The sequence below is a fragment of the Schistocerca cancellata genome, chromosome 6 (genome assembly GCF_023864275.1).
Source record: "Schistocerca cancellata isolate TAMUIC-IGC-003103 chromosome 6, iqSchCanc2.1, whole genome shotgun sequence".
NCBI lineage: Eukaryota > Metazoa > Arthropoda > Insecta > Orthoptera > Acrididae > Schistocerca > Schistocerca cancellata.
In genome coordinates this window covers 72,891,962-72,905,190 of record NC_064631.1, presented here as the reverse complement: position 1 = coordinate 72,905,190, position 13,229 = coordinate 72,891,962, and positions in this window count along the sequence as shown.

Here is a 13,229-nt window from a genome sequence, read left to right as displayed (position 1 = left end):
GCGTCCAGCAGCAGCGAACAATATGCACAGTATTACTCAGCACACCAAAAACGCAAACTTAGCTGCGTCCTCGGAGCTCAAGCCCAGTGACGGGGTGATTTGTAAAATAATTGAAACCTCGCAATCGGACGGCTTCGAATGTCGAAGGGAAACCGAGCCTGATTATTCAGCTGTCTGATAGACACGACCTACTGTACAGAATCGTAGCGACAAGTGGGCACGCAGTCTCGGCTGACAACATCTGAGGATCGTCGAACCTAATTCCCTCTCTCTCTGTCTCTCTCTCGGTCTCTCTCTGTCCAGTGATCTTTAATTCTCCTATAAAACCCAATTGTATGTATGCGTCGAAAGCATTACATCTCCCATAACTGACAGCACGGAATAGAGCAATCAGATAAAAGATTCCATTTACGCTATATCGGTCTATAAATTACACAAACACCAAGCAGTAACACAACAGATTCCTCACACGTACAGTATTAGCAGGAGTGTGACAATTTGGTTTTGTCTTTGTAGAACGCACAATCGTTGCGCTAGAGAGGCAGATGCGCTGTGGATTCCTCTGTCTACTCGTTACGGCTGCTATCGACCGATTACCCCATCTCTATAATGATTTTGTTCTCTCTAAGTATACCTGTGACGCCTTGTCCATCCATCACTCCATATTAATAACAAAATACGTTTTCTTTCCAGAGGGTCTAAGAGAAGCGCTATCTTTCGCTGCCTTTAGGATATATCTGAGTCGATTTGGAGGAGGATTGATTCTAAACGATCAGTCATCCTCGTAGCTTTCTAGAAAAGCATCCAAGAGTTCTCCCCAGTCACCTTGATATAGTGCTGATGTCACAGTTCGACTACAGTCTTAGTGTAAATGTAGATATCCTGTCGCGCGGGCTAGCTGCGTGGTCTTGGGTTACCTGTCACGGTTCGCGCGGCTCTCCCCGTTGGAGGTTCGAGTCCTCCCTCGGGCATGGGTGTGTGTGCTGTTCTTACCGTAATTTAGTTTAAGTTAGATTAAGCAGTGTGTAAGCTTAGGGATCGATGACCTCAGTAGTTTGGTCTCATAATACACTCCTGGAAATTGAAATAGGAACACCGTGAATTCATTGTCCCAGGAAGGGGAAACTTTATTGACACATTCCTGGGGTCAGATACATCACATGATCACACTGACAGAACCACAGGCACATAGACACAGGCAACAGAGCATGCACAATGTCGGCACTAGTACAGTGTATATCCACCTTTCGCAGCAATGCAGGCTGCTATTCTCCCATGGAGACGATCGTAGAGATGCTGGATCTAGTCCTGTGGAACGGCTTGCCATGCCATTTCCACCTGGCGCCTCAGTTGGACCAGCGTTCGTGCTGGACGTGCAGACCGCGTGAGACGACGCTTCATCCAGCCCCAAACATGCTCAATGGGAGACAGATCCGGAGATCTTGCTGGCCAGGGTAGTTGACTTACACCTTCTAGAGCACGTTGGGTGGCACGGGATACATGCGGACGTGCATTGTCCTGTTGGAACAGCAAGTTCCCTTGCCGGTCTAGGAATGGTAGAACGATGGGTTCGATGACGGTTTGGATGTACCGTGCACTATTCAGTGTCCCCTCGACGATCACCAGTGGTGTACGGCCAGTGTAGGAGATAGCTCCCCACACCATGATGCCGGGTGTTGGCCCTGTGTGCCTCGGTCGTATGCAGTCCTGATTGTGGCGCTCACCTGCACGGCGCCAAACACGCATACGACCATCATTGGCACCAAGGCAGAAGCGACTCTCATCGCTGAAGACGACACGTCTCCATTCGTCCCTCCATTCACGCCTGTCGCGACACCACTGGAGGCGGGCTGCACGATGTTGGGGCGTGAGCGGAAGACGGCCTAACGGTGTGCGGGACCGTAGCCCAGCTTCATGGACACGGTTGCGAATGGTCCTCGCCGATACCCCAGGAGCAACAGTGTCCCTAATTTGCTGGGAAGTGGCGTTGCGGTCCCCTACGGCACTGCGTAGGATCCTACGGTCTTGGCGTGCATCCGTGCGTCGCTGTGGTCCGGTCCCAGGTCGACGGGCACGTGCACCTTCCGCCGACCACTGGCGACAACATCGATGTACTGTGGAGACCTCACGCCCCACGTGTTGAGCAATTCGGCGGTACGTCCACCCGGCCTCCCGCATGCCCACTATACGCCCTCGCTCAAAGTCCGTCAACTGCACATACGGTTCACGTCCACGCTGTCGCGGCATGCTACCAGTGTTAAAGACTGCGATGGAGCTCCGTATGCCACGGCAAACTGGCTGACACTGATTGCGGCTGTGTACAAATGCTGCGCAGCTAGCGCCATTCGACGGCCAACACCGCGGTTCCTGGTGTGTCCGTTGTGCCGTGCGTGTGATCATTGTTTGTACAGCCCTCTCGCAGTGTCCGGAGCAAGTATGGTGAGTCTGACACACCGGTGTCAATGTGTTCTTTTTTCCATTTCCAGGAGTGTATTTTACCAAAAATTTCCAATTTTGCAAATATCTTGCATAATCACACCGTATCCAGATTTTCTACCGATTTTTTTTTTTTTGTATTTCTCACGTTGCTCAGTATCTGTCCAATTTTTCCATAGTGTGCAAGTATAAAAATATTCTTATTGCTTACATAATCAGCTGTGGTTTGCTATTTTTTTATTCTATCCAACCCCGATAGAGAGTCCGAATTCAACCAGAGTATCTACTCATTTATAAAAATGGTAACACTAAGCGCCAAATGTAACGATAAAACACACACACACGTATATGTATTGCTCCTTAAGGTAGTGTGTTGACGTTATTCTGCTGTGAAAACACATAATACTGTTACGCTATTTCACGTGTTGGCTTCCAGGAAGGGCTGTCACTCCCCCTCTCCACTGACGCCAGTGGCGTCGTTCCAGTCGTTGGCGGTTGCACCATTGGTCCTAACGATGGGGGACTCACCTTCTGTATCAGAGCCGCCCAAGGCGTTCCAGACTCCACTCATGCAGCGTGCAGCGCGTGCAGGCAGCGGGCTGGCCAACGCCCGGCCTCTCACTCGGTTTTTCTCGGTTACCCTCGGAAGTACCCGAAGCTGCGTGACATCTCATTTTGCTTTGCGATGCGGCAACGGCTCTCTGAGTTCGGCACAATACTGCTGTCAGCACTATGTAACCTCCGCTGTTTGTTCGTGGTATGAAGGACGTTCACAGGTCCAATGGCTGTTTGCACAAATCGTGACATTCTAGAGACCTATGGCCGCAATCCTTTAAAATGAATGAGAATTCTCTATTCACATAACAACAAGTACTGCGTATTTGTTATGAAACGACATTACAGTGCGACGCAGACAGAATTTAAAGGTGTAGTTGACAACGAAAGAGCAATCGATCGATCGATCGACAGACGGAATCCACTGTTCTGTACATATATAAAGCACTTCGTGCCAATTTAGCCGGCATGGAAAACGTGAAGGAATTGGTCATGTGAACAGTAAAAATTTCCGAAGTCCCACGCATTATTCAATTGTCAGTCGCAACCGTTTTCAATGGTACTGAACGAAGAATATGGAGACTTCATTTATTACTGAAAAGTACTTTGGTTATGTCAAGGAGCATGCTTGGACGATTTTTGAATCTAAAACTCGCTCTTGTTGAGTTTATGAACGAAAAAAGACTGCAGGAACTAAAACTGGAGCATCCGGAATGGATGGCAGTCATTTCATTTAAGTGGACTTGACTGCACACTGCCCACAATAAGACACTGCAAGGTAACTTCCTTCTGATTAGATGGGAATGCATTTAAAAAGAAAATGGCGTTGCAGAAGTGACACGTTCTTACAAAAACAGTCCACTCCATTAAGCTCACTGCTGTTGAAGAAAACGCGAGGTCTGAAGAATTCATAGTGGCCTTGAAAGAATTGCAAGGATAGTTTAACAAAGATATCGAGGACAGTGTCAATCTTACATCTCTTTCCGTGCTCTGTCCGGCTTCTTTCCGGGGTGGTAACGTGCTCGTCTCCTACGCAAGCGGGCTTGGCTTCGATTCTCGGCTGGCTTGGAGATTTTCTCCGCCTGGGGACTGGATGTTGTGTTGTCCTCCTCATCATTTCATTCTCATCACCGACGCGCAAGTCGCCCAACGTGGCATCGATTGAAATAAGACTTCCATTTTGCGGCCAAGCTTCCCCGGATGGGGCCTCCCGGCCATTGATGCCATACGCTCATTTTTTTCGTGCTTCTTTGGACATCTTTTCCCATTTCAGTTGAAAGCGCCCCTGTGCATATGCTGATGTGACTGCATGGTTAAAACTGTCCAAGACGTCTACACTGCTATCCTCAGAGTTTCCAAGTCTCCATAATGAGGTTGCAAGACTGCTACAATATTTCGATCGACATATTTGTGTGAAAGATCTTTCTCGCTTATCAAGCTAAATTAGTCACGATTACTTGTCATCTTCAGTGCGAAGCTCTTTGAATTTGCCTGTGTCTGTTTGCATCAGATAAAAATTGTATTAAGCCTGAAGAATATTCCCTGACGTACTGCACGCTGGATCCATCATTAGAAACATGCAACACCTAATGCAGGCGCATCCACCTTTGCTGTGACGTCCCATAATCTAGTAATGAAGTGGTGGTTCATCTGCTGTAGTGTGGTATTTGTTTTATATATAGTATCTTCCATCAGAAATCGGCAGTACTTTTAGAGCTCTCCATGGCCGTCACAATTTCTACCAATGTCTTTGTTTATAGCACTATGACGTTACACACTAGTAATGGAATAGTGACTTAGCAATGATACCCAAATCGGGACCATTCTGCATTGTAACCAAATGACAACATCATGACACCTACCTGATGCTACACGATGTGCCCGGAAACTAGATGCATGTCTCCTATTCTGGAACTCTTAACTGATATGCAAGTTTTGGGTCAGAATCATGATGTTGTACAAATCGCACCCAAGTGGATTAAAACTCAATATGCAGAAGTTGTGTAATGTGTAAGGGTGTGGTTTGTTTTTACTTATTCTAGAACTGAAAACAACTGTGTGAGGGGAAATGACAAGTTTAATGTCGCAATATTTCTCACCAAATTACAGCTTTTCACACAGTTGTCAACTAGCCAACATAAAAGCAGCGCAATGGATCATGCATCTTGCCAACATCAAAAAGTGAAATGAGTTTATACGCAACAATGTTAAATAGTAACTCTCTGAGAGCACATTAATCCTAAACACAGTATTATGAAAGTTTATGTGGAAGTTTCTTTACATTAATCCTAAGCACAATAATATAAAAGTTTAATTGGGAGTTTCTGTAGAAAATTGCTCCTACACATATGTTATGATGTTGGTCAGTACTACGAAAATCGTCCAATTCTGGTTCAAAGTTTGGTACTATTTAGGATGACAATCAAGTCTACGGTGGATGGTTAGTCAAGTAACAAATTTGAGCGCAAGATTACCGAAGGCCGCTCGAGTTTACAGTGGACGCAAGCTGGTGAACCAACGAAGTTTACGCCTCTGCACATGGTATTTACCTTAGCTGCGACGTGCTGCTGTCTACAAGGCCCCTCTCTCCCACTGAAATCCCTACAAAACTAATGGCCTTTGCTGAACTTTCCAGCAGAAACTTTCCCTATGTTTCTTGTTATGGGAGAAAATATGTACTCAACCCAAGTCTGATTATGTGGCGATATAAACGTGCATGGTTGGAGAAGTGTGCATCCTTGACCAATTCACCGCTTGGTGCAACCAGTGCTTCCTCCGTGTTAATCCCTCCAAAACCCAGGCGATCATCATAGGCCGCACCACCCGCTCCTTCCGCCCCCATGATTTCTACCTCACCATTTATGGCCGTCCTATCCACCTCACTCCTACCCTCAAATACCTTGGCCTCACACTCGACCGCCACCTCACCTGGACTCCCCATCTCCTTACCATCCAAAACAAAGCTCACAACCGCCTCCGCCTCCTGAAACTCCTGTCCGGCCGGACGTGGGGTCTGCATCCTTCCACCATCCTTCACACCTACAAATCCATGATCCGCCCCATCCTTTGTTATGCCAGCATCGCTTGGATTTCCACCCCTCCCCGGTTCTATAAAGCCCTCCAAATCCTCGAACGCCATGCACTCCGCCTCGCCTTCCGCATCCGCCTTCCGTCCCCCACGCGCATCGTCTATGTCATCCCCTTCCCCCACCTTCTCCTTTTCCTTGAACACATCCGCATACTGTATATTGTCCGCCGCCTTGATCCCCCTCACCCCCTGGTGTCTCCCTTCCTCTCCACTCCCAACCAGTTGCCGCGCCTTTACCGTTGTGTCCCTCCCTCTCTCCATCTCCACACCCTCCATCTCCTTTCCCAACGCAACTTCCACCATCTACCCCTCCCGGATGATGAGCTTCGCCCTGACATCTACCCTTCCTACCAACTCTAACCCCCTCTTCCTGTCTCCTCCTCAGGGCTCCCTCTCCACCCCCCTTCATCCTTCTGAGCGTATTTTCCCTCCTACTCCCCCTCCATCTCTTGTGCCTTCTTTCAGTGTCTCTGCCCTGTCTTCCCTTTTCCTGTCCCACCCCATGTGTCTCCTGCCTCTTCGTGAACCCACGGTTGCCCCTCCTCTCTTCATCCCGCCGCTTCCCCAGCTGCCCCATGCTCTCCCCTCCTTTCCCATCCTCTCTGACCTTTCCCTCGGCAGGTCCCACCTGGTAGTTTTATTCTTCGTCGTGTGTGCTCCAAGTGAGTTTTAGGTGTGTTGTTTCGGAGTGTTTTTAATACTGTGGCCAACTTTTAACCTGTGCATGCGCATCCAGTGTCTTCTCTGTGTTTTAAGAATCGCCGTGTTTTTTAACTTTCTGGTGACTTTTTTTAACTGTCCCCAATGAACGTCTACGTGTCAGTGTATTTTAACCTCCATTTTCTCCCCTTACTCTGTTTTATGTTCCCCTTTTTATCTCCTAATGTATGTATTATTTTATTCTTGTTTTAGTTGTCATGCCACTCGGCTGAAGAGCGGAGGATTGTGCTGCTGACACCCCTCCCCTGCCCATGTGGGGCAGGGGAATGAAATTACAATAAAGAAAAAAAAGAAGTGTGCATATTATAGTGCGCTCTCAGTTCTCACAAGAACAATTAACTAATTTGGCTGGTTCGTTTCTCCACAGTTGGAGCTAAACGTTGCTACAGCTAATTCATTAGCTGGAGTGCAGCCACTGTGAATGCAGTGTACACACCAATTTCTTCTCTGCGTCGTACGGAGCGTTAAGCGCTCCATTCTGCACTTGACATCAGTTCAGAGAAGAGTCCCTCTGAAACATTTCTCTCTTCTCCTACTCATGGCAGAACTGCCTCCGTCCACTTGGGTTCCTTTTTCATGTCACGGCCTTTTTCGACCGATAGGAGAATTCCTCTTATTTTGTTGAAACACCCTCTACCAATCGCAACGTCCCTTCTATCAAACTGCGTCGAAACTTCAGTATTTATCTCCTTCCTAGTGCGTTTCCGCCGATCGGCCGTTTTGTGCCCGTTCTAGACGCCTAAAGTACATTGACCTTTCCGTGTGAAGCACTCGCTGGACGAAAATGCGTCACTTGGTTTTGTTCGTATCCTCAGAATTCTGAAACGCAATTTTCTAAAGCTTCTGCTCTGCCCTTGAGCAGATGCCTCGCTGCAGACAGTCCTCCGGCTTGAATCACCTGGTCCGGGGTCGCTGTCCTCCTTTTGCCACCCCTCCAAGTGGTTTACGGCGTAACTCTCACAGCTCGGCTTCGCTACGCCATCGTGGAGCTGGCATTTCAAAACTAAAAACGACTCGACTCCCATCCCCTGTTCTACCTTCCGCTCTAAGGCTTGCATTATATAGGAATAGTGTGTAAATTACCATCGATTTACTGTCATCCCTTTTTGCATCACATATTGACAGGCAAATCTTCTAATAACTGTCGATTTACGTTATGTGTCATCTTTACCTTCTCATTGCGATTTGTAAAGGTCTCATGTACGGTGTGAATCTGACCACTTATTCTGCCACCTTACAAATTCATTCTTGTAATGGCCTTGATATAAATCCTACTTGGGGTGACTAGTTTCTCACATAATTTATTCATCAAATTAAGTGATCAAAGTTCCCCTCCAGAAATGACGACTGCGAAGAATTCAGGTGGGTGTGACTGTTTAGCTGACAAATATCATTCTAAAAATTATATTTACTTTTATTATCTTTAAATGGAACACAAAATTGATCATGAATTTGTACAAGGAACAGTCATGCATACTAACATAAACCAAACATGTAAATAGTCCCCACTTGGTATATGTGTTGGCAAGATCCTCATACAAACGACATGGCATTCAGTCCAGTAGTCTTCTCTACTGCTGGAAGGGGGAGCAAAGAGAACAGGTGAAATGTGTAATAACGATAAATAATTGAGTAATCGGATACAATACCATGATATCACCTAATGAGGAAAAGTGGTCCTACAGATAACATCTCCGTGAAACCTCGCTCGAATTCTGGGAGGCTGATAAATCAACTGAAACCCTACAGGCTGGAGCTGCGTATACTGCCGACAGTACAGCGCAAGGCGGCGTCCTGATGTCGGCTACTACTCGTGTTGGGATGCGCTGGATGGAGACGGGCTTCGACTTGGACACCGATTGAAGCGGGAAAAAAAATTAAGTGTTTGTCCAGGTGGCCGGACAAGTGAAAACTGTGAATGAAATTACTCTGTGGTGAGGGCGGCAACGTACGTGACCGACTCCTTCAGTGGCCAGGAACCAGCTCCTAAATTCTTCTTCACCCCACGCCCAGACAACTAGCGCCCCCTCCTCGCCCCCATTGCACCGGAACTGTACCAATCATCGCCGATGAGCAAAGCCTTTGGCAACTATAGCCTTACAACAAATTCAGTACCGTAGTCCGTCAACCTAGGAGTCGGTACCATTCCTTCCCACCAATGCCCCCAACGGTGACTGCAAACATGTGCTGACGTAACAGTGAAGCACCATTTCATAGCCTCTGTCAGAAATTTGCGCGGGAAGGTTTATGGTGACGGGTGCCAACGGAATAGGATAATAGGGTTGTTACATATGATGCCATTCTGTCACCTGTCCTGCGGAGCACGGCAATCATTTACCAGAAACGTCCTAAACAATAGCACATCTCGGCTGCTGAGCTGGCACGTTCCTCCCCACAACATGAGGCTTTCGAGAGAAAACTGCTCTCAGGTACTGTAAAAATAGCTAGCATCTGTCGCTGTGGCCCCTGAGACCCGACACCGAAAGAGAAAGCCGCCAGCCAGGGGTCGGGACTCTGTCCACAGTTCCCAGTGACCGGATGTCCTCCCACCACCTCCTGTTATTGTGAGCGGCTGGCCTCTTCACAGCCCAAAAGTCTCCTCTCGTCTCCTGCTTGAAATGAGCGGAATAACGAAGTGCATGCACTTCAATCTCGATCACGTACATGCCAGTACATAGCATCTGAATACCTACATTGTATGCCATTGTAAAGCGATAGCGAAATGACATTAATTTTGCATGTATGCGCATTCATACGTTAGAACTGCAAGACAGGCTGCTTTGATGGAGTTTAATAAGTGTATGTGGAGACCAGAGGGCCTACCGCCCTGCACTGCGACACGACGAGACTCAGTAATGTGACGTCGTGATGCTATGTGACACGTTATCGATGTGATGTTGACAAGTAACTGTCGTAATTTTGTATAGTGCGTAAAGCTATAGGAAATATTTAAATAAACATCTATAATTTTGGATGAATGAGAGTAGTTACATATCTGTCCGTGTGAAGCTTCTGCAGGTGACTTTGAAGACTAAATATTGAACTATTATCAACAAATAGATCTCAAGTAACATAATTTATTAATAACGAAGGGACACGGAATGCAACCTGACCCTATGCTGTCCAGCTCCAGAGTGTCCCACTTACAAAAGATGGAGTTGGGGAGGTGTGCTTCAGTATCAGTGATATCTGAAGTGAGCCCCTACTGCATTGTTTGCCTGAGAGAATCACCACGTCGAACCGATGTCGGGAACAGTGCGTTGGATCTTCCATAACTGGAAAAATACGTAAAATCTGGGAACATCATGAAACGGGCGAAAATAGGAAAAATTAGAGAAAATGTGGGGAATTATAGAATAATGAGAGTACTTACACATATGCCTAGGTGCGGTCTCTGGTGATTATAAGTAATACTAAATCGTTATTAACAAAAAGGACTCAAGAGATGTTACTCAACACACATCAAAAAAGTGTTTTGCATCACCTCGGTTCCGAGAGTTCCGGAGCCTCTACAGAAAATTGGAACAGGGATCAACATATACATCATTTCCGCCCTTTTTATTGCTCATGGAAACCACACATTGCATGTTGTACCACCATACAGCGAGACCTTCAGAGGCGGTGGTCCAGACTGCTGTACACACCAGTACCTCTAATACCCAGTAGCACGACCTCTTGCATTGCATGTATTCGTCGTGGCATACTATCCACAAGTTCATCAAGACACTGTTAGTCCAGATTGTCCCACTCGTCAACGGCGATTCGGCGTGGATTCCTCAGAGTGGATGGTAGGTCTCGTCATCCATAAATAGCCCTTTTCAATCTGTCCCAGGCAATTTCGACTGGTTCACGTCTGGAGAACATGCTGGTCACTCGAATCTATCGATGTCGCTAACCTGAAGGAAGTCATTCACAAGATGTCCACGATGGGGGCGCAAATTGTCGTCCATGAAGACCAATGACTCGCGGAATATGCTGCCAATACGGTTACACTATCGGTCGGAGGATGGTATTCACGTAGCGTACACTCATTATGGTGCCTTCCATGACCACCAGCGGCGTACGTCGGCCCCACATAATGCCACCTGGAAATAGGGAACCTCCACCTTGCTGCACTCGCTGGACAGTGTGTCTAAGGGATTCAGCCTCACCGTGTTGCCTCCAAACACGTCTCCGACGATTATCTGGTTGAAGGCATATGTGACACTCATCGGTGAAGAGAACGTGACGCCAAACCTCAGCCGTCCGTTCGGCATGTTGTTGGGGCCATCTGTACCACGTTGCATGGTGTCGTGGTTGCGAAGATGGACCTCGCCATGGATGTCGGGAGTGAAGTTGCGCATCATGCAGCCTATTGCGCACAGTTTGAATCGTAACACGACGTCCTGTGGCTGAACGAAATGCATTATTCAACATGGTGGCGCTGCGGTCAGGGTTCCTCCAAGTCATAATTCATAGGTAGTGGTCATGTTTTGCAGTAGTAGCCCTTTGGCAGCCTGAGTTCCTGTCTCTCTGTATCTCCTCCATGTCCAAACAACATCGGCTTGGTTCTCTCCGAGACACCTGGACATTTTCTTTGTTAAGAGCCCTTCGTAGCACAAAGTAACAATTGCGGACGTGATCGAACCGAAGTCTAGGCATGGTCGAATTACAAACAACACGAGCCATGTATCTCCTTCCTGGTGGAATGACTGGAACTGATTGGCTTTTGGACCCCCACCGTCTAATAGGCACTGCTCATGGATGGTTGTTTACGTCTTTGGGTGGGTTTAGTGACATCTCTGATCAGTCAAATGGACTGCGTCTGCGATACAATATCCACAGTCAACGTCTAACTTCAGGAGTTCTGGGAACTGGGGTGATGCAAAACTTTGTTTTGATGTGTGAAAATAGACAAATAGACACAGTCTTCAACCTCTTCCTATGCTACTCATTTCACACAACCTCCCGTTACAATATAGAACAATTATGAAAAATGAATGGAAAATATATAAAATATATTGTAATGAGAGTACTTACATATCTGCTTCAATGTGTGTTCCTACAGGTGTAACATAGCACTGTACTCTTATCTACAAACGAACTCATATGATGGAATTTGTTTTTAACAAACTGACACAACGTATGCTGCCCAGCTCCACAGCAACCCTTTCCAGTGCCTCAGTTATTTAAGGTATGAAGGGGGTGCTCATTGGTCCTGAGGGGATGGGAGGGGAGGCAGAGATGGGTTGCCGCCATTTTTATGACACGTGACAACTATAGTTACATCATGACCTTGAATATAACTAACACAATTCCCTTTGTGCTTCCCCTGGGTGACCTTGATAAACTGCCAGTGTTTCCCCAGGGGAGAGGAGTTGGGGAACCAAGGAGCACATTTGTCCAAGGAATAGAAAAGCAACTGGAATCACTCAACAGAGGAAAGTCCACTATACCTGACCGGATACCAATTCGATTCTACACAGAGTACGCGAAAGAACTTGCCCCCCTTCTAACAGCCGTGTACCGCAAGTCTCTAGAGGAACGGGAGGTTCCAAATGATTGGAAAAGAGCACAGTTAGTCCCAGTCTTCAAGAAGGGTTCGTCGAGCAGATGCGCAAAACTATAGACCTATATCTCTGACGTCGATCCGTTGTAGAATTTTAGAACATGTTTTTTCCTCACGTATCATGCCGTTTCTGGAAACCCAGAATCTAATCTGTAGGAATCAAGATGGATTCCGGAAACAGCGATAGTGTGAGACCCAACTCACTTTACGAGGTGCATTCAGGTTCTAAGGCCTCCGATTTTTTTTTCTAATTAACTACTCACCCGAAATCTATGAAACTGGCGTTACTTCTCGACGTAATCGTCCTGTAGACGCACACATTTTTCACAACGCTGACGCCATGATTCCATGGCAACGGCGAAGGCGTCTTTAGGAGTCTGTTTTGACCACTGGAAAATCGCTGAGGCAGTAGCAGCACGGCTGGTGAATCTGCGGCCACGGAGAGTGTCTTTCATTGTTGGAAAAAGCCAAGTCACTAGGAGGCAGGTCAGGTGAGTAGGGACATGAGGAATCACTTCAAAGTTGTTATCACGAAGAAACTGTTGCGTAACGTTAGCTCGATGTGCGGGAGCGTTGTCTTGGTGAAACAGCACACGCGCAGCCCTTCCCGGATGTTCTTGTTGCAGTGCAGGAAGGAATTTGTTCTTCAAAACATTTTCGTAGGATGCACCTGTAACCGTAGTGCCCTTTGGAACGCAATGGGTAAGGATTGCACCCTCGCTGTCCCAGAACATGGACACCATCATTTTTTTCAGCACTGGCGGTTACCCGAAATTTTTTTGGTGGCGGTGAATCTGTGTGCTTCCATTGAGCTGACTGGCGCTTTGTTTCTAGATTGAAAAATGGCGTCCACGTCTCATCCATTGTCACAACCGACGGAAA